General features: G+C 47.8%; 1 long non-coding RNA gene across 1 annotated transcript in view; it reads left to right on the plus strand.

Moving 5' to 3' along the window:
• The window catches only part of LOC117720747 (uncharacterized), a 168,784-nt gene extending 145,703 nt beyond the window's left edge, over nt 1-23,081 (plus strand). The window contains exon 8 of the long non-coding RNA XR_013104132.1: nt 22,738-23,081. This is a non-coding gene — a long non-coding RNA (uncharacterized LOC117720747). The remainder of the gene's footprint in view (nt 1-22,737) is intronic.
• Nucleotides 23,082-23,378: the final 297 nt, after the last annotated feature.

Raw genomic sequence — 23,378 nt, forward strand, 5'->3', positions numbered from 1 at the left:
GTACCTCCAGTTCCCAGTCCCCATCCTGCTTATTTGAAGTACACTGCCTCCACTTGGGAAGAAGTGAACTTAGACCTTGGAGGCTGGTTGGGGTGGGAGCTAAAAGGAAGCACTGTGGAGCCCAAAAGTGTTGTGTCAACACTGTGGTTCTGAGCGTCTAATCTTTTACTACCTGTAGGGACAGGTGGATGCGGAGTTGCTGCTGGCAGGGGAGGCCAGATTCTTTCAAGGTTACGATTGTGCAACAGAGAGTATCTTTTGAAGCTGTGGGAGGGGGTCAGAGCAGCATGTTCACAGAGCTCATTTCTCTGAACTCTACCCTGTACAGGACCTTATTTACGTGACTATCTGAAGTGATTTCTGAGCCAACATATAGCGTATAGCTGGGTCTCCAGAGAGCAGCCATTCCCAGTCTGCAGCTAAGCTAAGCATTTGTCTTCAGTCGGGAGCTTCTTTTTTTGAGTTTTCCTGAGGTGCTAGTCCAGAGCACTTGCTTTAACCACTCTTTTTAGACAATGCCTTTGTTTTAATGTCCAAGGGCAAAGATGAGAATAGTTCTTCACTCTCCAATAAGAAGGGGCAGTAAAGCACTCTTCACCAGGTTGTAATGGCAAGGCTGTGCTGAGCTTGCGTCTGGGACTGCAACCAGACAAGGGGAAGTTTGAGAAGTTGGGGGTATTTTTAGCTGAGCAGGCCTGCTGTGAAACTGATTCCTTCCCCTCCTGTAGCTGCAATGGGAGTGCTCTTCACTCTGAGTGTGTTACCTACTGGTTCAAACACACGTGAAAGGGGTGTGCGTTGTTACGGTGAGGGAGAAGCAGCTTTCAAACCCACATGTGTGGCACCCAGCATCCCTCCATTCCGCTAAGTGTGTGGTGTGACCAGAAGCCCTTTTGCAGAGCTGTAGTTTGCTCAAAAAACCCTCTGAGCTAGAAGACTCCTGTCCCTTCCCATTCATTCCTCTGTCTGCTTTGAGGCCCTGTCATAGAAACGATGGGCCTGCTCAGTACTTTGGGTAAACCAACTTAAGCAACAAGGAGCGTTAACTAAAACTTTCTAGGAGTACAACTTCTTAGATGATTTATGCGGGACCCTCCCTGGGACCTGTGGGCAGTCTCGGGAGTCACTTTCGATGGTGACAGGGTTCTTGCAAGTAACCAGAAAAGCATAAATTACCACCAGAGAGGGTTTTACTACCCTTTTTTATTTGCATGGTGGCTGGCCCTGCTTGCCACCCCAGCCTGTGGTACTTCGGAGTAGTGCTGGAACAGGATCAGGAAGCTCTACCCACTGCTTTCTTTCCAGCTGCCCACCTCTCCCCACATATGGAATTCACAGCCCTGCTGCCTCTGGACTGAGTTCAGAGCACATCCAAGTCTTGAGCACATCTTCTTGGTTGTTCCTCCTCTGTAACATGCTAGAAGCCGTCCTTCAAAGTTGTTGTGCACATAGATCTATCTGGTTGTGTGTGTGAAAGGCCTGCATGGTGATTTCTAGAAAGGCTAAGTCACAGATGCTTGTTCTAGGCGTGAAGTTCAGTTACTGTCCTCTCCCTCTCCAGACTGTTGCCAAGTGTCAGATACCAAATAACTAGAATGTTCTCTTAGAGATCCAGGCCAAGAGAAGACAATCTGGGGAAGCCAGAGGGCTGGGACTGAGGAGCCCAGTTAGGTTATCAAGTCCTTCCTTTTTCTCCTTCTCTACAAGAAGAAGGAAGGCAGCCTTCATCACAGCAGGAAAAGGAGCCACCCTGGGTCCAAGTAGTATTGTATGGGAGGCAGCCTCACCCACCTGCATGTTGTGCCCCAACCCTGAAGGGATGGAGTCAGACCCAGCCTCTACCTGCTTGCCTTTCCCTGGAGGTGACCTCTCACTGGAGCTCCCTGTGAGCCTGTATTGTTTCCCACATTGGGGTGTTTCTTACAAGCCCAGCCCTCTGTTGTGTGTACAGCCAGCCAGTCAGAAACTGCTGCTGCCAACACTCTTAACCCCAGACCCACTGACTGGCCGGGGGTTCTCCTTGGTTTTCAGTAGGAGAAAAGTGTCCGTGTAGTGAGCTTCGAGCTCATACCTCTGTGGCATTCCTGTGGAATTGATGTAGTTCTGCCCTTTGGTGGGTGGGAGCCCATTCCCTCCAGTTTACATGACTAATTTTCCACTGCATTGGCTGTGTGAGGCTGCCACCTGGTGGCTGGTACTAAGCAGTGTGTAACTTGCTTTGTGCTCTGAAGGGACGCTTTTAACAGTGACCTCTGACACATTCACTTTACACACATTGTTCCAGCTTAAGGACTTAGCGTTTCTGCTTTGACATCTATGTAATCTGTATTTTGGTTTCATTGACTTCAGAGTCACTTTCCATACCTCTTCCGACACTGCTTCAGGCAAATCGGTTCTTTGCTGGCTCCCTGGGTTCCAGGTCTAGCCCAGCTATCAGATCTGCCAAGCCCCTCTGCCCCACAGTGTTCTCCCTCCCACTCACCTGGCTGATGAACACCCCTCTGACAGTCATCTCAGGTACCACCTCCCCATCTCTCTCTTCTCTCTCGGCTTTCCTCTTACCAGGCCTGGCTCACTTCCCTCAGCATGCCTCAGCTCCTTTTTTGGAAGAAAAGAAAGAAACAGAAAGCCAAATGGCTGGAAGGAGAAGAGGGAGGGGGAAATCTGAGAGGATTTAACAACTGTATTATAATCAGATGTTTTTCTTCTTCACAAGCTACTTGAAAGTAGAAACTGCCTTTTGTCTCTGGGTCCCTATGTAATAGGATCGTGCCTGGCATCTGACCATTGCTCACCAGCTATGGGGAGGATAAAGGGAAGAGGTCATCTTTGAAGAGATGGCACTTAGAAAAACTTAGCAGGGTGCTCATGGGGCTGAGAGCCTGGCTAGGATTGGGGCGGGTTGTGAAGCTAACAGTGCTTACTAACCTCACAGTATTGCACAGAAGGTGTCTAAGGCACCCCCAGGACTGGCAGACTCCTCTGTTTGGAATGTTTCCTTGTTCAGACCCCTTCAAGTGACTCTTAAGTCCTGGGCCCCCAACAGATGACCCAAACCTACCTGTAGTCTATCCTAAACTTGAGGACTTAGTAACGACTGGATGATGGTGCACCCGTTTGATACGCTGTGCAGCAGAAGCACTTCCTGGGGGTTCTGGACGGGCTCAGTTAAACCTCTCTGAGGGTAAAGCCTCGTGCAGGCCCACTGTAGGAACCATCAGTAGAGTCTAGGGTACACAATACGGGAGCCATTCGGGAGAGTGACAACAAAGAAGAGAGTATCACAAGGCAGCTTGTGATTGATGGCTAAGGGAATGTGGTGGCAGTTAAACAAGATACCTATAGAAGGTGCCTATAGAATACCTAGAGAAGATGCCTTTCTCCTATAAAGGGCCTCACTCATCCTGGAGTCATCCCTTCACACAGCTGTCAGGCTTCACACCTGATAAAGTGTTCAGCCTTCATAAAAAAAAAAAGATCTTGGACTCCAAGCTGCAGATAGACTGCAGCAAATGCCATGTGTAGTTTCGTGCACACAGGCACTAGTCTGCCCTTCCCGTCCATCTCCCTCCCTTGTCAGACCGGTTCCTTACATTTTTATATAAACAGCCCTGAGGCGACAGTAAAGCCTCCAGCGCTCTGGGCAGAGCCAGTTACTTCCTCTGAGCCTCACTCTCCTGGTTAAGCGGCGCGCCACGCTTCTGCGGCTGCCCTCTGTAACTGTCACCTGCTCCACAAGGGACCCTCTCTCTCTCTCTCTCTCTCTCTTTGTAGCCCACGCACTTGACACTTTTTCTGGCACAGACTATGGACGTGAAGGGGGAAAAAGCCAGGGAAGATGAGTTGATTTGACACCATCAAAGGGTGACTGCTGGGAGTGCAGAAAAGGCGACATGTCAGAGTGGGTTTGGGGAGTTTTTAGGGAACAAGTACGAATTGTCATAATTGGACAAGCAAAAGTTTTTTACATTTAAAAGCTTGAAGAGTTTAAAAAGTCTTTCAGGCTGAAGAGCTCTGTGTCTGAGCTTTTTGCCAACTCAGCACATGTCTGGAACAAACTAGGAGGGGAGAAGCCCAGTGTGGGCAACAGGTTGTCTTCCTGGCATAGGGTTCATCTAAAGGAGGGAGCATGCCCTGGGGTCCCTAGATTTCACCATTGAAAGGCCTTAGGCACGCTCGGATGTCTGGCCGCCAATATGTGCAGTTACCCCTTTAGAAGCCACTGGAGCCTTCACAGTTGGCAAGGATAACCCAGGGTTATCTTTTTTCCCCCCTTACTCTTTGAAATAGGGTCTCAGGTAGACCAGGCTGGCCTCTAACTTACTGTGTTGTGACTGAGTCTGGCCTTGAACTCCGCCTCCTCTCCACACTTCCCAAGTGCTGGAGTTTCTGGGTGAGCCATGTGCTACTCCAGAGTCAAACTTTTTTAAGCACAAGATGCCTGTCCTGTAGCCCTGCCCTCATTTCCTGTAGTGATATTCACCTTGGTGTCCTCTTTGTGGCCTTGTGGCTTTTGCCTTGTGGCCCATGTTGCTTAGGCCATAGGTGTGAAGCCCCCTCAGCCACAGGACTAGCCCGTTCTCTTCTAAAACAAAGTCTGCCCTTCAGGTGCCACCTCCAGCCTGGCTCTGTGCTGTCCTTTGGTCCCCTGCCCTCATGACTATAATGACCTGGAAAGCAACAGCCTGCAGGCAGCAGGAGGGCCTCCTGCGCTGAGTCACCGCCCCGGGAACAGTGCCCTGGTGAGGCCATCCCAGGCTAACTGGGTTCTCTCCATCTGGCCTAGGAGCCCGTGAGGGTTCATTGAGTGGGACAGGGATGGCAGAGGAAATGGGGAGTTTCCCACAATTACAGTTATGGTCCGTGGTCGGTCATCTTACTTCAACACTCCAGAATTATCCACTTACAGATGCCTTTTAGAAATAGAAGTGAAAGAATCTTAAAACGGTGTTCTGTTTAAACTTGTGGTTTAAGAGAATGGAAGAACAGTGTGACACCGGGAGAGATACAAGCCATTTGATACTCTATGAGAAATGGGAAAATGAGGTTGAAGCTCTTGGGGCCTGGGCATGCTATGAACACAACCATGCACACACGTGTGGAGGCCACTCTGTTGCTCACCAAACTTGCGGCTTTGAGACAGGATCTTTCCATTACCTGGAAGCTCACTCTTGACCAGGCTAGCTGGCCAGCAGACTCTTTGAGTCCCCGTGTCCCAGTGATGGGGTTACAGGAGTGCACAGCCATGCCTACCTTTCTATGTGGATGCTGGAGGTTTGAACTCTGGTTCCTGTGCTTATGGAATAAGGGCTCCTACCCACTGAGCCATCTCCTCAGCCCTGTTTTCTCTTTCTCTCTCTCTCTCTCTCTCTCTCTCTCTCTTTCATTTTTTCTTTTTCTTTTTTTTTTTTAGGTTATTTATTAGTAGGCTCTCTGATGGTTGCTTTAAAAAGTCCTGGTGCTTATCATGTATTCCCAAAGCAAAAGAAGAAAAAGAAGTCCTCTTAAAAGTTCCTTTTTACAGATGTTTAGTGTATTCACCACACCAGTGAAAAGAGACGGTCTCAGTCTATACCCGCTCCTCAGCCATAAAGTAGCATCCCTCTTTGTCTAAGACATGAGCAGCAGAGGAAAACATGCTGTCTGACTGACCACCCAGTCATGTCAGCCAGTCAGAGCCTTCCAAAAACAACACAGAAAGCAATCATGACTGAACACTGACTGTTAGGAAGTATCTCGCAATAGTGCCATAAAATGTGCCTGATGTAAATGTTTCACCAGATTTACTGTGGTGTCCCCCTGGGGGCTTCTGGAAAGGGAGGAAAAATGTCAGGGCTCTTGATTTCCAAGTATTGAGGTTCTTTTAACCATTAAAGGTTAAGTTCTTTTCCGTTTCTGACCACACACCCCGTGTGAGCGGTAAATTCTGCTGAGCCCAAGTGTCCTGAAGGGTAAGGCCATCATTGTCCTCACCAGTCCTCCCTCAGCTCTGGGTGTTTGTGCTCAACTGGGGATCGGGCTGGGCTCCGCCACAACTTTGAGCTGCTCCTCTAAAACTCAGATGCCAGGTTGCAAACCGCAGCATCAGTCGACTGTGTTCCGGGGGGCTGGGGCTTACTCCTTATTTTTCTGTTTGCCTTCTGTGTGCATAAAACACAAGGATGGCCTACGGGTTTCCTAGTCTCCCTGCTCCCTCCTTGTCGCAGTGCTGGGCACAAAACCAGCACAGGAGAATGGGGGGACAAATTCTAGAATCCAGAACCAGACCAGATTCCTCAACCTTTGATTTCAGGTCATCCACGGTTAACCACAGTTGGTGAAGTTTGAGGGCAGTTAGTTCTGTAGACTGCAGTCTCCAGCCGCACTAAACTGGAGGAGTGTGGTCTGGGGGAGAATGAGGTTCCTTGGAAAGAAGGGGGCTCCGTTATCTTGGGACGTAGGAGAGAACCGACCTGTTTTTGCATAGAGATTACAGAAAAGCAATCTTGGTGATCACATGGCATCACTGAGCATTGGACACCAAGATGCCAAGGTGATGCTTCCTGTAATTGCACCATGTGAGAGCACTCCGCAAGATCTTGGGACTTAGGCACTGCTGGGTTAAAAGGCAAAGGCTCCAGCAGGCATGGGTTTGTTTATCCTGCCTTTCTGAAGTTGAAGCCAACATTCTTCTTAATGGTTTTGAATGATTCAGAAGTCTCCTTTTTTGGCACAACAGCTTTTCAGGCAAGGACTAAAATTAAAATCTCTTCAGGTAAAGTTCAAAGCAGAAACCATCCTTGCACTCAGTGTCATTTAGTAGAATCATCTCATTTTGGAAGGGGGAAAACTATGAAAAATGGCTTGCTTACTTCAGGCAGAGGCCAGCATTGGGAGGCTTTAGCCTGCCAGGGGTCATGGATTTGGGAGAGGAGCCAGTCCCAGACAGGCCTCTGTGTCTAGAGCCTAAGACTCCCAGTCCAAACCGCAGAGGAGGCTCCTGCCTGCCCTTGGCTTTTGCTGGAAGAGACAGCTCGCCTTTGAGGGTCATTCTGGGTGGAAAAGGGAAGTGGAGTGGAGCAGACCTGTGTGTGCTATGAGCGGCCTTTTCAAATGCCCGTGAAGGGGTTACCCATGTGTTTCTCATTTATTAGCTCTTGGGGAGAGAGAAACAGGATGAGCATGTGTCTGTCCCTCTGCCAGAATTGAACTCCACATACCTTTTGTGGGTTTCCCCTTTTAAATGAGAGCTTATGCACAGTAGTTCTTTCTTAATAAAACAAACCTTCCCACAGGAAAAAGAATTGAGCAGTGTTCTTAGAACATGCTGTACTGCGGGGCCTGAGTAGATATCATATTTAGAAGATGCTTTGGGCACTTGAAAGTGCCCACTAGGGGAGATAAGGCAGAGTGAGAAATCTGGGAAAGAGGGTGGGCCTGAGGGCAGCTTGGGAGAGCCGTGGCTCACCCCCTTGCTCCTCAACTGAGGCTTCAGGGAGGCAGTTGCTGCGAAGACTCATTCCCTTGTCAACCTAGGAGAAGCCAGCCACCCCTGCTGTACTGAGGAATGAGCAAGACAGGCCTAGTGGACAAGCTCCAGGAGACACCAGGCCACAGGCAGAGCCATGCAACCGGAGACAACCTGTGCACCACAGCCATAGAGGACATGAACCGAGGTTCGGCACCCATAGCACACTGGCACCCAGCCACCAGCCTTTCCTCCATGAGCATGTGAGACGGCATAATGCTGCCTTTATTTGTATAAGAACAGTAACCTGAGCCAAGAGATTAATTTGTCTAAGGAGAAAATCAAATCAAAGACATGGGATTTGTACCCAAATCTCTGCCATGAAGCCGTCCAGGGAGTGTATCCTAGGCCCTACCTTCTAGGTAGAACTTTAAAAAGCTGGGCCTCGTGCCTTATAATGTTCTCATAAAGGCCTTGTTGCAAGGCTAGCTCTCCATGTAAACCCAGCTTGTCAGCATGACAGGAGGCTCTCCCACACAGCTGTCCTTGGCTCTAGTAACACTCAGTATGGCTTTTCCTCCTCAGAACCCATGGAAGCGGTGTGGAGGGAGGCCGTCCTGTTTAGTTGCTGGCATGATTCTGGAAAACAGTAACAATGTCCCTGACCCCCCACCCCCGCACCTGTATTGTCTAAATGTCTAAAATAGGTCATTTATTTTATGGCAATTTTGTTTTTAAAGAAAAGAGCCTGGCAAGTGAGCCACCGTTTGTCCATAGTGGCCTTTCCTGGAACCCAGTGAAACGGAGAATCAGCAGGAGCCACTCAACCCAAGTCATCCATGGGTTTTGTTTCTCTCTCTCTCTCTCTCTCTCTCTCTCTCTCTCTCTCTCTCTCTCTCTCTCTCTCTCTGTGTGTGTGTGTGTGTGTGTGTGTGTGTGTGTGTGCGCGCGCCCGCGCATGTGCAGGCATGTATTAACAGGCATCTCTAGACCAGAAGAGGCATTGGATCCCTTGAAGCTAAGCTCTAAGCTGTTGTGCACCACCTGACTTAGGTGCAGGGAACTAAGCTACAGGCCTGAGAAATCAGCCAGTGCTCTTAACTGCTGAGCTGTCTCCAGCCTCTACCTTGGGTTTTTATTTCTTTTCCTACAGTAGGGCCTTAACATGACCATGTCTGTCAAGTGGACAGATTTGGGCTGGAAGCTTTGCCTGTTCCCTGTCCTGGTCTCCCCTTTCTCTGCCATTTTTTGTGAGGCCACAAGTTACAGGCAACATTTCTTTGTCTTAGTTGTGCTTTAAAAGTTGCTCCACTGTGAGTGCCATCTGGGGACTGGTAACACAATGACTTCCTTTGCCTTCTGAAAGGAGTCAGGAAACAGGACAAGAACCAGTGTTGAGCTGAAGGGCCTCTCTCTATAGGATATCCTACAAGCTTTTCTCCTCAAGCCAAATCAAATCACTGACACCCTGTTCAGGCCATCCTGGGACACTCGGAAGGAACAGACTCCCACATCCTTTAGTCTTGCCCCTTACGGGACAAAGAATAGCACGCCCTTGGGAGCGTGTATCCAGTTCCCACACTCTGTCCTGACCTGGCCCTAATGCCATCAGTAGTGTCTTCTGATGGCTTGTAACTCCATGTTCTGCTCACTCTCCTGTCTTTGGCATAGAACCTGCACAGGTTAGACCCTAATAAACATTTACTGCTTATAACCTTCTCCCCATAAAATCCACGTTTCTTGTGATCTCCGGCTTCCCTCTTCCCAGCTAACCTCTGGGTGAGGTAGGACAGATACATACATTGGTTCTCTCACACCTCTTGATACCTTGTTACCTCAGAACCTTGCAGACCGACTTCCCAAAGACAGTGGTCCCTGTTTGTCAGCTTTGACAACTCTGCCATTCCTTCCCTGCGGTTTCTTCCCCACCTGCCCAGGCCGCCCTCTGGGAGTCTAGCTCAGAGCCTCATCCTCCCAAAAGCATCTTCTGCCTAGTCTGTCAGCCACTCGGGCCCATGCAATCCAGAGTGACGTCTGTGCTCTGACAGCGTGACACAAGCTCCAGCAGGGGTTCTGCCTCGTGCTGTAGAATTCATCCTGCAGTTGGATTACATACAGGGTCAGGGTCAGACATGGTGCGTTCTCTGCCTAGGTCTTTCGCTAGTGCTCTCCAGCATTGCTAGTGAATGCCCTGGTTATTGTAGGTCTGCTCTGGAGACATAGACCATAAGACCACATTGCGTTGCTATTAGCCTTTTACATTGCTATTTACAAAAGACGTGGCATGTCCCTCCCACATGCATGGCTCACAGGGACTGGCACCTCCTATGTTTGCCTGAGTTACGCCTTGTCTTTCTGTCTTATACCTGTTCTTTCAGCACTATTTATAATTGACTTACACTGAACTTGTTCCTCCAGCCCCTGGAGTAGTACCATGAACCAGTGAAGCCGTAGGCCTGAGTGGGTGGGTCAAAATGGCCAGAGTACCTCAGTCTGTTTCAGATCTTAATCTCTTTTACCCAACTCTTGATCCCTTGTTTTGACATCTCTTAGCCGGGCCTTGACCTCCACCGAAACCTCCAGAGCTACCTTTGGTTACTAATGCCCAATCCTGTTGCAGTCATTTGCTGATCTTATCATCCTGATTGTAGGTAGATACTTACAATGTAGATACTTATCTAAAATGTTAGCTGTGCCAGCCACTCACATCAGGAAAGAGAGACCTGTATTGAAAGCTGCCTGGGGGTAGGGAGTGGGGTGATCCACAGAGAGGAAAGAGAATTTGTTTTGAGACAGTAATACTGTATAGTCCAGATGATCCTCCTGCCTCAGCTCTGAGTGCTAGGAGGGCAGATCTGCACCATGCACAGCTTTCTTGTTCTTAGTTTTCACAGCTCTCAGAGTTAACCCTAAAGAAAGGGTTAAGACGCCTGCTGGAGGCTGTGTAACAAGCAGCAGAGGAGAAATTGACATCTGGATCTTTCTAATCCAGGGCTTACACTGTTTGTCCTTCTAATCCCAGGCTAAAGGTGCCATCGTTTGAAAGATCCCTTTATGACACTTGACAGAGGGCAGCATATATGTCCTGGCACTCAGCAGGTTGCCGCTCCCGAGGAGCAGGAGTGACAGGAGAGGTACTTGTTGGTAGGTCTGCTTCTGAGGTAAGGCCCTCCCTCTGTAGAGTCCAGAGGCCGCCAGAGTTCCTTCCCTTAGTGGCTCTGTTACCTTCTGATCTAGGTGCTCTCTCAGGTACATTGTGAGCCTTGCTTCAGTTCCGCCCTTAGATCGAACTTTCGTGAGCTGCCTTGACAGCAAGTTGTCATGGGGGAGATGGTAGAAGAAAGACTGCAGGCAATCTTGTCAAGCCAGACCCTTTTATGTGAGGAAACTCAGACTCCTGCAGTTTCCTTCACTGCAGAAACTGGTCACGTAAAACACCACCTACAAAGCTACCGGGCGGCAGCCATTGGGCTCCCAGGTTCTCTGTAATTAGGCTTTCTCAAACACTGACCTAGGAGGCTCTTGCCAGCTTAAATGCAGTAAACCACTTTCTAAACACTGACTGCTCCCAGACCAGCTGTAGCAGGTGTGCCTGTGATCTGATAGGGACCTGTGGGACACTGGTCCCTCTCCTTAGGCCTGTGACCACACAAGTTTGGGAAGCTGCTGGTAGTTTATGGTGTCATTGATTTCCTGGCTGCACTTTGGATTTCACCTTGTGTCAGTCTTGACACATCTTCCTCCTCCCCACCTTCCGTAATTCTGAACCTGGGTTCCCCGCCCCAAAGGCTGTTCTATAGTTAACACAGTGTGTGACATAATCGTGGTTGTTTATCTATTTCTCTTACCAGTCAGCATCTTCAGACTTTAATTCCAATGCTCAGTGATCTTCCCAATAGACATTCCATTCTTGTTTGAAAATTATCTTGCACACGCCTTTAATCCCAGCACTTGGGAGGCAGAGGCAGGTGGATTTTTGAGTTCAAGGCCAGCCTGGTCTACAGAGTGAGTTCCAGGATAGCCAGGGCTACACAGAGAAACCCTGTCTCGAAAAACAAAAAACAAAAAAAAAAAAGAAAGAAAGAAAAGAAAAAGAAGGAAAGAAAGAAAGAAAGAAAGAAAGAAAGAAAGAAAATTATCTTTATCTTGAAGGGTGGAAGCTACAAGAAAGAGGAATGTACTTCAGACCTTGTCAGGGTAATGGGCAGTCATTGTGTTAAGTCAGATAAGCCAGACTCAGAAAGACAACTCGTACTGCATGTTTCCTGCCATATATGGAGTCTAAAGTGAAAACCAAAACCAGACAGTGGGATATGGTAGCATACATCTTTACCCAGCCACTGGGGAGGCCTGGGCAGGTGGATCTTGTGCACTGTAGGCCAGTCCAGTCTTCAGAGCCAGGTTCCAGGACAGCTAGGAGTCCACAGGGAAACCCTGCCGGGCTATCCAAATCAGGATCTAATGCACACATTTACACAGGAGACACATAAAGAGAAACGGAGCACTCGGGAAATGGACGGGGAAGGGGAAGAGTGGGTGGTGGGCACTGGCCAGATACTCATTACATGTGTGGAGATGGCATGATGGAGCCCACCATTTGATAATGAAACATGCTAATGGTAAAAAGAAGATGGCACTTGGCCCTGATGTGGTCCGCAGATAGTTTTCTTTCCCAGGCTGACCCACTCACAGACCTGACTCTCACCACCCTGGTCTGATGATCAGCTTTTGAAGCCTCTCTGTTCCAGATTCCCCGAGGGGCATTGCAATCATTAACTTGGACATTGCAGTTGTTAGGATCTTGACTGCTGAGTCACTGGGCCTCTTTTTGTTGCGATGTCAAGTCCCTTGTAAAGCATCCTGTGTGGGCCTGCTGGGACAGCATTCCCAGTTTGTTAACTTGAGTGATCAATATTTCAGAAATGACACCGCCTACGCCCTTGGCTTCTTGTCTAGTGAAAGGTACCTTCAGCTTTAAAGTTAGGCCATGTAGGAAAGGGTAGAATATAATGTAGTTTGAGTCCTGGAATTGCCCTCTGCCTGGCTGTAGAGTGTTCTTGGAGACAAGTACAATGCTTGCATTGCTAAAGCTTGGGGCTTACCAGTCCCCCTTGAAAATAGACCTCCTCCTACCCTGTGCAAGATGCCTTCATACGTTCCTGCTCTAGTTGGACCTACAGGTTTATAGGATGCTGCAGCTCCTAAACCATTCTGCACAGCACACCTTGCTGAAGGGCCAAAGGCATGTTCCTTGGTCACACCCACCCCAGCATCTCCAAATACAGACAGATCGCCAGTTCAAAGCAATGCCTGTGTAAAGAAGTGTCATTCACCAGATAGCAACTTAACCAGCGTAAGTGTCTTGGTCAGCAAAGAGAAGGGACCTTTTGAAAGTGTGTGAGTAAAGAGAACCCTATGTCCCTGGGATACACCCTGAGGTTCATATGTCACTGAAATACCACGTACTGCTCCTCTAACGAAGGGTCTCTGCAGCATGTCTGTGCCTGGAAAAGCCTTGTAGCAGGTTGTCTTTGTGGAAGTAGAGGCACATGCTTGCAAACCACCTTTAAAGAGGTTTTGCTGTAGCTTGTTCTCTGTGAGTCCCCAGTGAGTTTTTAAGTGACAGTTGGAGTTTGCTATCTGCTCTTACACACCCAGCTGCCAGTTCACAGTCAGGGAAGATGTACAGAAACCTGTGCACATCAGCGACAGCACAGGTCCCACATGTAGGCCCTTGAATGGAGAGGTAATCAGAATATATCTGCAGGTGCTCATTCCAGTGCACTGAGATGGGAGGCACCATGCAGAGGTATCTTTAAAAGAAAAAAAAAAACAAACGAGTCCGTTTATGCCTCTCACCTGTGAGCTGTGGTGGACCTCTTAGCCACATCCCTCTACTAAATGCCAAAGAAAAAGTTCTCATATACTGCCTGATTTAACCCTCCTGTCAACTCTGCCAAGCATGGCTTACTAGATGTGTGAGCACAGTTATAACAGTGACATGTATGGTCTGACCCAGATACTTGAATGTGTATCCTTAAAAAAAAAAAAAAAAAAAAAAAAAGTGCTCTCTGGTTTGTCTATCTCTGTGCTAGCCAACAATAGAGATTTTTCTTGTTAACTTCAAGACCATTCTCACAGTGACCCTGTTCTTAGGGAGCTGCACTTGCTGGAATTATATGAGAATTGGGATTTAGACTGAAGATCTGTGTGTGTGTATGTATGCATGAATGTGTGCTTGTGTGTGCATGCATGTTTTTATCGTATGTGTGCGCTTGGGTGTAGGTGCCCACAGAAGCCACAAGAGGGCATCGGATTCCCTTCAGCTGGAGTTGTAAGCCAGCCTGTGTGCTGGGAACTGAGCTCAGACATTCTTCAGCCCCCCCCCCCCCAGGTTTACATATTCTAGACATAGGGCCTCGCAGGCTTGGAATCTTCAGCTGCTAGCATATTGTTAGATTAGTACCGTTACTACAGCAAGACTGGGTTGTGAGAGCGATGGAAGGGAGCGTTAGGGGGCAGCAAAGCTCACTCTGCCTTTAGTGAAGCCGATGGAGCTCAAACGCTTTTTTCACGCTGATGCTGTGATGCTGTTGAGTTATGAGGTACAGTTTTGAGGATAGAGACCAAGGAGCAAGGAGAGGTCCAGCAGCCTTGAGACCTGAGGATGGACCAAGGAGACGTCTGGCAGCCTTGATGAGACCTGAGTTTAAATGGGCAAAGCCATGTGCACACTGGCTATTTCAAATTGTTTCCTCAGGTAGGACAACTTACTGTAATTACATAGAAAAAATGTTCTCCTTAGTAGTAGCAGTAACACATTAGCAATAGCAGTAATGATAACAGTGATAATCTCTCAGATACCTAAGATTCAAAGCTTTACTTCTGGAGAATTGAGTTAGCAAAGACCTGAACTCATTGCTGCAGTCTGAGAGATCCTGGTCTGGCAAAATGTGGGGGTGGGGGCAGAGGTCTCAATAGTATCCGTGAGTTGCTTTGCCTTTGAGTGCTCCGTCATTGTGCCCTTCAGGATCCCAGATTGTGTCACCTGTGGAATCTAACAGACTGATCTAGAAGTAAAAAAGTGTCACGCTTAGAAAGTGTGTCAGCTCTGCCACACTGCACCGAGAGGGTGTGAGCTTCGTGCTCACTGTCCCACGGCTGCTCTAGGGTGAGGGCTCAGTTATCATTTGCAGGGAAGAATGCTGTTGAGTGAATATGTCACCCCCTACACGCACACGCACGCATGCACACACGCACCCCTGCTGGATGAGGTCAGCGTAGGATCGCCTGAAATTGGCAACTATTGCGCGGACTTCACCTTCCCTTCCGTAGGAGACTGCTGGAAGATCATGAAAACAGATGACAAAGCTCCTTCAGGAAGCTGGTTTCATATGGTGGTTTAGATTTAAATAGTGATTGTCTAGCACCATTTGAAATCAGTGTTCTTGGAGGAGAACAACTTCACTGCAAACCGCAAAAAAGGAATGAGTGGTACAGCCTTGCAGTGTCCAGTATCTCAAACAGTCAGGCTACCAGAACCTGCTCAAGTTGCAGCAGGCCTGCCCTCGACTGCCCTGCTTACCTCAGTGTTGGGGATAGCTAATCAGTCATCCGTTGTTAGAACTGCATACTTGTTCATGTAATAAGCCTTCTCTAGGAGCGGACTCCGTCATGCCTGGATGAAGACCCTGCATATATGACAGATTGCAGGCCCGGGCCTTCCCAATGCACACGACCTCTTGTGACCCCTTAGAGGATGACTGATTTCTTTTGGTGTTCAGAGTCAATAGAATTTTCTAGCACCATCTGAAATCGGTTATAATGATTGGGGAAAAGCACCATGCAGCTGACTCGAGACTAATTTGTTACTGACTTTGGAGCCACAGGTAAGAATTAAGAAAACAAATACTAAGACATAGTAAGGTACATTTCCTTCCTATTTTAAACTTCCATTAACACATGTCACAGTAGCAGCATGGTTAACTATTCACATAGTGACAGTGGGTATGTTTCAGAAAGTGTGCGGGGATGCCAGGCTTGATGATAACTGGAGGATAAAGGGCAGAGCAAATGACTGAGCATCCAGTGTGAGAGGGGCAGGGGACATTTACCTCTGGAAGGTTCTATCAGCTCCCCTAGGGATAGTCACCTAGCCTGCCTGTCACTGGCCATTGCATGGTCAGCTGCCAGACTCAGGAGAGCTAGAAGTTAGATGCAGCAGATGCTTCAGATGGCAGTCCCAAGTCTGTGATGGTTCCGATGCTTCAGATGACAGTCCGGAGTCTGGGACTCTGCTAAAGTAACAGGCATAGAAATAAGTGGACGTGAAGAAAGTGAGAGGGTCTGCTTGGGCAGTTGTCCTGAAATGTCCTTAGGAAAGAGATGCACTCAGTAAAAAACACCCTGACTTTCTAGGTCTGTGGACAATGGGGAACCCCACTGCTACACCTCCTAGGTGCTGATGTCACCAACAGACCTGTCTACTGCTACATGAAGGGACACCTAAAGCACTGCTCTTCTGTGCCCACACACTAACAACCCAGAAACCCCCTAGCTGCTTCCTCCTGCCCACTCGCTGGCTTTCAGCCCTCCTCAGAGTATCTCTGGGAATGTTGTTGCCTCCAAGTTAAGACACTGGGTCTGGAGCTAAGACTAGAGTTCTGTCCCCTGGAGCAAGGCACATGAGCCACAGCTCACCACTTAGATCCCCTGGGACTCAGGTCTTCTGCATTTACTGCTGGTTGCTTCCCTGAGTGATCTCCACTCCATGTTTCAGACATAATGACCATGTGATTTTTCCCAACACACTGGAGTTATAGCCCCCGGGACCACCAAGAGGGTGGTGACACCACGTCTCAGGTCTGTGTGTTGGGTGTCTCCTAGTTGGTCCACCTGCTTTTCTAAACCCACCCCTACACCGTATGCCAAAGCTGTGTCCTTGGTCTCCACAAAGCTGCCTGTTCCCACACTGCCCACTGCTGAATCTGAATGCCCTTTCCTGCCCCTCAGCAGACCATGACCCTGCCCTCCCCTTCAGAGTTCTCCTTCAAACCGTTCCCTTCCCCTCTGCGCCTCTTAGTCTCCTGTGTGGCTTCCTTGCTGCTCCCTCTGTTTCTCAGCCTTTGAGCCACCACCAGGTGGATGTGTAAAATGTATTCAGCCTCATTCCCTCTCTCCCTAGGTTTTCAGGGAACTGTTACTAGCCAGGGACAGGCTGTTAAGACTCCCACCACAGACTGCCTTGTCTTCTCACTCTCTCTCGGGACCGAGCTTCTGGGCCGTGGTTGGTTGCTGTCAGTGCTGCTTACCTCTGTGTTGTGAATAACTAGTCATCTGTTGTTAGAATCTTACACTCCTCTAAGCCTGTGTGAGCAGTGCCCCTCTGCCCAGAGGGGTCCTTCCATTCCCCTCAGCCCAAGTCCTCCAGGATTCTGTTAACGCCCAGATCACATGTGCACTGGTCCACATTGCAGCAGAGCCTTCACACTGCCGTGCTGTCCCCGCAGAGCACTGCTGGTTGCTTCACCACCACCGGGCTCCTGAGAGCCAGGCATGGGCTTCAGGTTATACTGACCTGACTTAGCAAGCTTCTCTGTTGTTAGGTGGGGGTGTTCTAGAGGAAGGACCTCTAGAAGGGAAGGACATCCCATGTATCAGGATTTCAGAGAGAGAAAAATGTCACTACACACACTTTTCGTTACTGCAATCTGTGTGACAAACTCATGTCTGGTAGATGTATCCAGCCATTTGACGTTGCAATGCAATGTTGTCATCTACAAAGTTAACAACATTAGAGAATGCAGTGGTATTGCAAAAGATAATTTCATGGGTTTTAAGTACACTTACGATGTGTTGGACAGCATTCATGGCTATTCTGGGGGGTCCGGGTGGTGGTGGCGTGGGCCACAGGTTGGACATGCCTAACCTGTGGTATTTGCAGCATTTCCAAGTAGTACTTATGTCTATGTTTCCTCCTGGTTGAACTTTAACTAGACTTATAAATGAGAAAAATCAAATGAATCATACAAATGACTAAGCTTTGGATAGACCTCGCTGCCCAGAACCCCAAATCCAAGTTTCCTGTGCTTGTGTTTCAGAATGAAAAAGCAAGCAAACCGTTGGGACTGCTGAAGAGCTGCATCCTGACGTTCGTTCATAGCTCATTCCTGTTGAGCCTGAGTGAGATGCCTAGCCTCAGTTACTTAGCGCTACACATCACCCAAGTCAGTGGAAAGCAGAAGAATGTGTTTGCTGCTGAGAGTGTGAACAAGTTCTGTTCAACTGAAATTAAGATGGAATCTACCCCAGACATTGACTAGAATCTATTAGTATTTTTACATATTTTTATTATCAAGATGAAACAAAGTAACACAGCTACAGAAAACACAAAGTGTATCTTTTTAACCATTTTAGAGTATGGAATACAATGGCTCTTAAACCTATCCTGGTGTTGTACAGCTGTCAGATCAGCAAGGTCTAATTCTCCTCACCTCAAAAGAAAACCTAGACCCAGTAAGTCAGCACTCCTCATTCTGTTCTTCTGTCTCTGAGCAAAATCTGCTCTCTGTAGATTCACATGTCCTAGACATTTACAGAAGCATACCTCTGTGAAATTCTCCATCCAGCTTAGCTCACTTAATGTGATGTTTTCAAGGTTCACTCACAATGTGTTCATCTACACTCCAGTCCCTTTTCATGACTAAATAATATTTCATTGTGTGGACATTTTGTTTATGTAACCAGTTTGGCATTTGAATTGTCCTGTTTTGTTTTTTAAGTTTAATCTTTTAATGTGATTCATGTGTTATATATTCACAGACTATACTGGATAGCACTGAACCCATAGCAGTAAGTAGCTGTCCACTGCTGTACCTATATCTTCCCATTAGTCTTATCTTCAACTCTTATCTGTGTCTTCTGATTGCCTGTTTTAAAGGGCTGCTCTCCTTTTATTCTGATTCTCTTCCCTTCTCCCTCCCCCATCAGGATGTGAGGATTTAGCTTTCACAACCCCACCCCCTTAAAGCAGCCCATACAATCCAATTACAGCACAGAGGAAGTCAACTAGTGAACAACCTGCTCAAAAAGCCAGGTGAGCAGTGGTGTCATGAAGAACACCGGAGGTGAACCTAAGGTGCACATGAACACACACATGCACATAGAAGACCTAGAGTTGGTAATAGAGACTCCTGTAGCCTGCCTGTTCAGAATTGACATTCCTTCAGAAGCCTTATTTAAATTCTGAGATGACTAACTATCATTTAAAAAGTCGTTTCCGTGAACTTTACCCTTTACTCCTCATCCTGACTGTGGGGCTTGCAGCTTCCCTGCCAGCATGTTGGGACATGCATGGCGGTCACCATTTTGTGCTTTGTTTTCTCAGAGCCCAGCTTCCTCCCACACTGGTCTGGATGAGTGCCTTTCTCAGCTCTCTGGTTCCCTTGCTTCCTTCCTGGGCTAAATACATTCCAGGTCCTCATCTCTTTAATCCTCTCAACCAGCTCCCGTCTGAGAGTCTGTGTATGTGTTCGTGCATGTGTGTTAAAGAAGCACACATATCCTTCAGTAGTCATCTGGGAAAGACAGACTGGTGAAATTTGGGGGGGCCAGGGTTACATTTTTTTTGGTATGGAATTCCTGGTTAGAAAAAAGAAAATCCCTCAGACTTTCCTTCTCTAGTGCCCAGGATTGAGGTAGAATGCAGAGCTAATCCATAGGCCTTTCTCTCTGGAAGCAGGAGACTTGGTTATCCCTGTAGTCTGTGTTCTTCAGTGGCTTTCTTAATCATCTTGCGTTCACCTTTGCCGTGCACTGCATGGCTTGCGTTACCTCTCCCCCTCGCCTTTCTATCTCTTTGCTCTACTTTCTGGAAGAACTCCCACCATGTCTTCTAAACGTCACAGTGAGTATTCATTTCTGCTAATGGACTTCAGTATCTGAAAGGTGGGTCTTGAATGTCACTCTTCCCTGGCGTGAGGATTCACAGCCGTTTCAGGCTGTTGATTGCTTACTTGTGATAGAGTTTTTTTTTGTCTCCTGCTGTGTCTAATTCTTCAGGTGCTTTGAGTATTCCGGGCTTTTGTGTTGTGAGTTTACTTGCATCTCTGTTCATGTTTGAGACAGGACTAGAAAGGTCTCTGAGCACTGACAGGAGTTCTCACCTGGCTTACCTAATCACAGCACTGTGCAGGTAGGCCTACGATCCTTTCACTCAAACAACAAAAGGCCCCTGTCCTAGGGGCTGGAGAGATGGCTCATCAGTTGAGAGCATATACTGTTCTTACAATCCTAGTACCCATGTGGGGTGACTTATACCTGTAAGTTGGGAAGCTCCATGGGAACCCAACACCCTCCTCTGACCTCGGGCACATGCATATGCACAAACACACATAAATTTAAATTCTCTTAAGAAAAAAGATTTCTTGTCCTAACCCATAAAATCTACGAAAATGTAACCTTACGTGGGCTTGTTGGAGGCAGTGGGTCAGGTGCCTTGAGATGCATCCTGGCTGCTCTAGAAGCCTTCAAAGCAGAGTCCCTTCCTGGCTATGGTCAGGGAGGTGTGGAGATGGAGGACACCCAACACTGCCACCTCAAGGATGGAGTAAGAGGGCCCTGGCAAGGAATATGTCATGTTCTGAGGTGGGAGAGTAAGACAACAGACCAACTCCCCTCCAGCCTCCAGAAGGGAACCGAACTGCTTACCCCTGACTTCACCCCAGTAAGTCCTGTGGTTGACTTGGAAGACTGTGTGGTTAAAGTCTTTGAAGACACTGAGTCTAGAGTGGTTTGTCACAGATGCAGTAGGGACACTGTAATGTGACTCAGTCTGGCGGTCTGCTCGGGTACACCAGAGCTATTACCTATTGGTTAGTGGGTTCCTTCCCTTGGCCTGGCCAATTTCCACCTAGGGGTTGGTTCAGTTAGCATAACAACCTGAATCCTTTCAGATGTTACAAAAATAAATCTTAGTGCGTGGTTGCTTGAGACAGAGAAGTCTGGAAAGCTTCAGCCACAGCAGCGGAGAAATTCTCACTGGATCTTCAGCCTGCATCACAAGAGCTGGAGGCTCTAGAAGTTCAAGAAGCTGCAGACACGGCCCACCAGTGGGCAGCTTCTCAGTGGAGACACTGGGACTGTGGACTGCCGTGTCCGGCCTTTGGAATAATAACTTCAATGTAGGAATTCTACATCTAATTCAGGTTTCTCCCCTTGCCAAACTGTAGCCATATAGAGAACTGGAACCATATAGAGAAGAGGATTCTGGGAAATGTAGTTCTAGCCTTACATGGCAAGATGGAGGTGGTGAATAAGACCTGCATAGGGATGAGCCTGAATGTCATATTCTGGAAGCTGAATTGAAGAGGGGGCAGTGAGTCTTAACTGTTCCAAATGTGAGTTTTAGTTAGCTGCTTCTGTAGCCTGGCACCCAGTACTCCCTTGTCTGTGCCCACTGTCTCCAGGTACACCACACCGAATCTCTGCTTCAGGCTCTCCACAGAGTGAAATGTGTTTGGGTTATTTGGGAAGAAACTAGAACTTAACTGAACCTAAGGTCTGTTTGAGACTTCTACCAGTCCTCCTGGCTTCAAGACACCCCAGGTCCTCCTGCCCTTCTACAAAGGTATAGGGTCCTTGCTAAGGGCTTTCTTCCCTGGGGTCTTTGGTATCACCATTGTGTGCTGTGCTGGATGTAAGCTCTCTGGATCTGCCCATTTGTTAAGGCTTTGTCCACATATCTCCCTGTTCTTGTTCCCTGTCTGGAAGGTTCATGCTGGTGACCTCTTGTTACCACAAGAGTAAATTTAAAGGATGTTTTTTTTTTCTTTTTTTGAGATGGTTTCAGTATGCAGCCCAGACTGCCCACCAACTCTCAGAGATCTGCCTGCCTCTGTCTCCTGAGTGCTAGAATCAAAAGCTTATTCCACCACACCTGGCTGATCGTCTTTGTCATCATCATCATCAATCTGTCTATGTGTGCAGTTGTCCTTCAAGACCAGGGGTATCTGATCTCCTGGAGCTGGAGTTACAGACATTTGTGAGCTGCCCAGTGTGGGTTCTGGGAACTGAACTTGGGTCCTCTGCAGAAACAGTATGTTTATGAACAATCTCTCCATCCTCAACAGAAAAACCTTAGGAGAAAATAAAAGGCCATACAGCTTCATTTTGTTTTGTCTTGTTTATGTGAAACAGTCTCACTCTCCAGCCCAGGCTGGCCTAGAAATCAAGACCCTCCTGCTCGAGTCTCTGAAATACTGGGATGCAGGTGTATACCACTGTCCTGGCTTCAGTTACAAGACTTTTACTACGTACTTACGCTTATTGAATTTTACAATTCTAAATATGGCTTTCCTGTGTCACTGCACAGATTAAAATTCCCACCCTTCAGTTTTCACTCACATACTCAATTTCCACGACTATTATTCATTCCATACTTGGCGCTGAGGTAGGGTATCAGGAGGAGCTCTGAAGGTTGTACCCACCTTCTGCCCTACACTGTTTGGAGCCCGTTCCCTTATCTAGTCTGGACCTGGTCTGGACCATGCAGACAGCTGCTACCTTGCACTTAGCTGCTATACGTGGAACAGCTGCCAACACTGTGCCTTCCGTGCTATGACAGATGGCGCTTCTAAAACCATGAGCCAACAAAACTCTTTAACATCAAGGACTTCATCCTAGCAACGAGAACAGTAACAGCCCCTTACGGATACACATCCATCTGAAGTTGAACACTTCAGAAGGGTCATGCATTCCCTTCCTGTCCGTGACATCTCTGGAACCATCTTTAGATTTAATGGTCTGATTTTCAGTACACATAAAGTTTAATAGATCTGAGAGGTGAGTGTCCTGTTACGAAGAAAGCAAGAAGGTCAAAGAGCCAAAGTATTAATGTGAATTCAGTCCATCGAAGTTAAGGAGCTTAGAGCTCCATGCAGCTCTTGGGTTTTTTTAAGAGAGGGAATACCATGGCCAGTGAATGGAGGTAGGAAAAACCCTTTCCTTGGCTTACTGTCGAGAGAGAGTCAAAACCAGTGGAACAGCAGGTACCCAACCCAGTCTAAGCAGTGGCCTCCAGACAAGGTGCGTTTCTTGCTACTGATTTTAAATTAACTATTGCTGAGAAACAAGCCAACCAGCAGACTGGGCTTTGGAGCTTTCTTTCCAGTCATTTAGAACCTGAAGGCAGTGTGGCTTCCGAGATTGTATGCATCCCAGGCTAAGGATCAAAGTAATTTCTTTGGGGCTGAGACAAGTGATTAGTAACAGAACTGTTTTCTCTATTACAGGGAAAGCCAAGGAAGGAAGAGGATGCCATGAAATCTCTTTACTAAATCTTGTAAGGGGCTTGGACAGCCATGCAATAATCCTGGACCTACTGTGATCTCAGATCAAGTCCTAGGATGTCAAGTTGCCTTTAGCTGATACCTGGCTGAGGCTGCTGGGAACTCCAGAAGTAACTCCCTAATAAGGCACACTTCCGAATGGCCAGATGCCACCTTCAACAGTGATGTCACCTTCCTGCCTCAGACTAAAGGTTAAGTCTGCCTCACGCAGAATACTCAGGACCAGAAGAGCTTATGGTTAAGGAATACTTACTTGTATGTACATAATGAAAACCTTGCTGATGAGACTCAAGCCTATTTGTGATTGATTTGTGTGTCATATGTGTGTGTGTACACCTGTACACACAGCCTGAAGGTAATTTCACACATTATTAAAGCAACTGTGTTTTATTGCAGCCCATCACACAAGGTGAGGTGTAGAATTTCCACCTAAGGAAATAGGTTCCCACCCATGCTGACTGGAAACATTTTGGATTGCAGACTAGGGATGTTCCATGTGTATAGACTCGAGTCTGCAGAGGAAAAGTACTTCACAGCTTGGATGGCAACTCTAACAGCAGTCGCCCCTTTGCTGAGAAGCCTAG

The sequence above is a fragment of the Arvicanthis niloticus genome, chromosome 15, assembly GCF_011762505.2.
Source record: "Arvicanthis niloticus isolate mArvNil1 chromosome 15, mArvNil1.pat.X, whole genome shotgun sequence".
In the NCBI taxonomy this organism is placed as follows: domain Eukaryota; kingdom Metazoa; phylum Chordata; class Mammalia; order Rodentia; family Muridae; genus Arvicanthis; species Arvicanthis niloticus.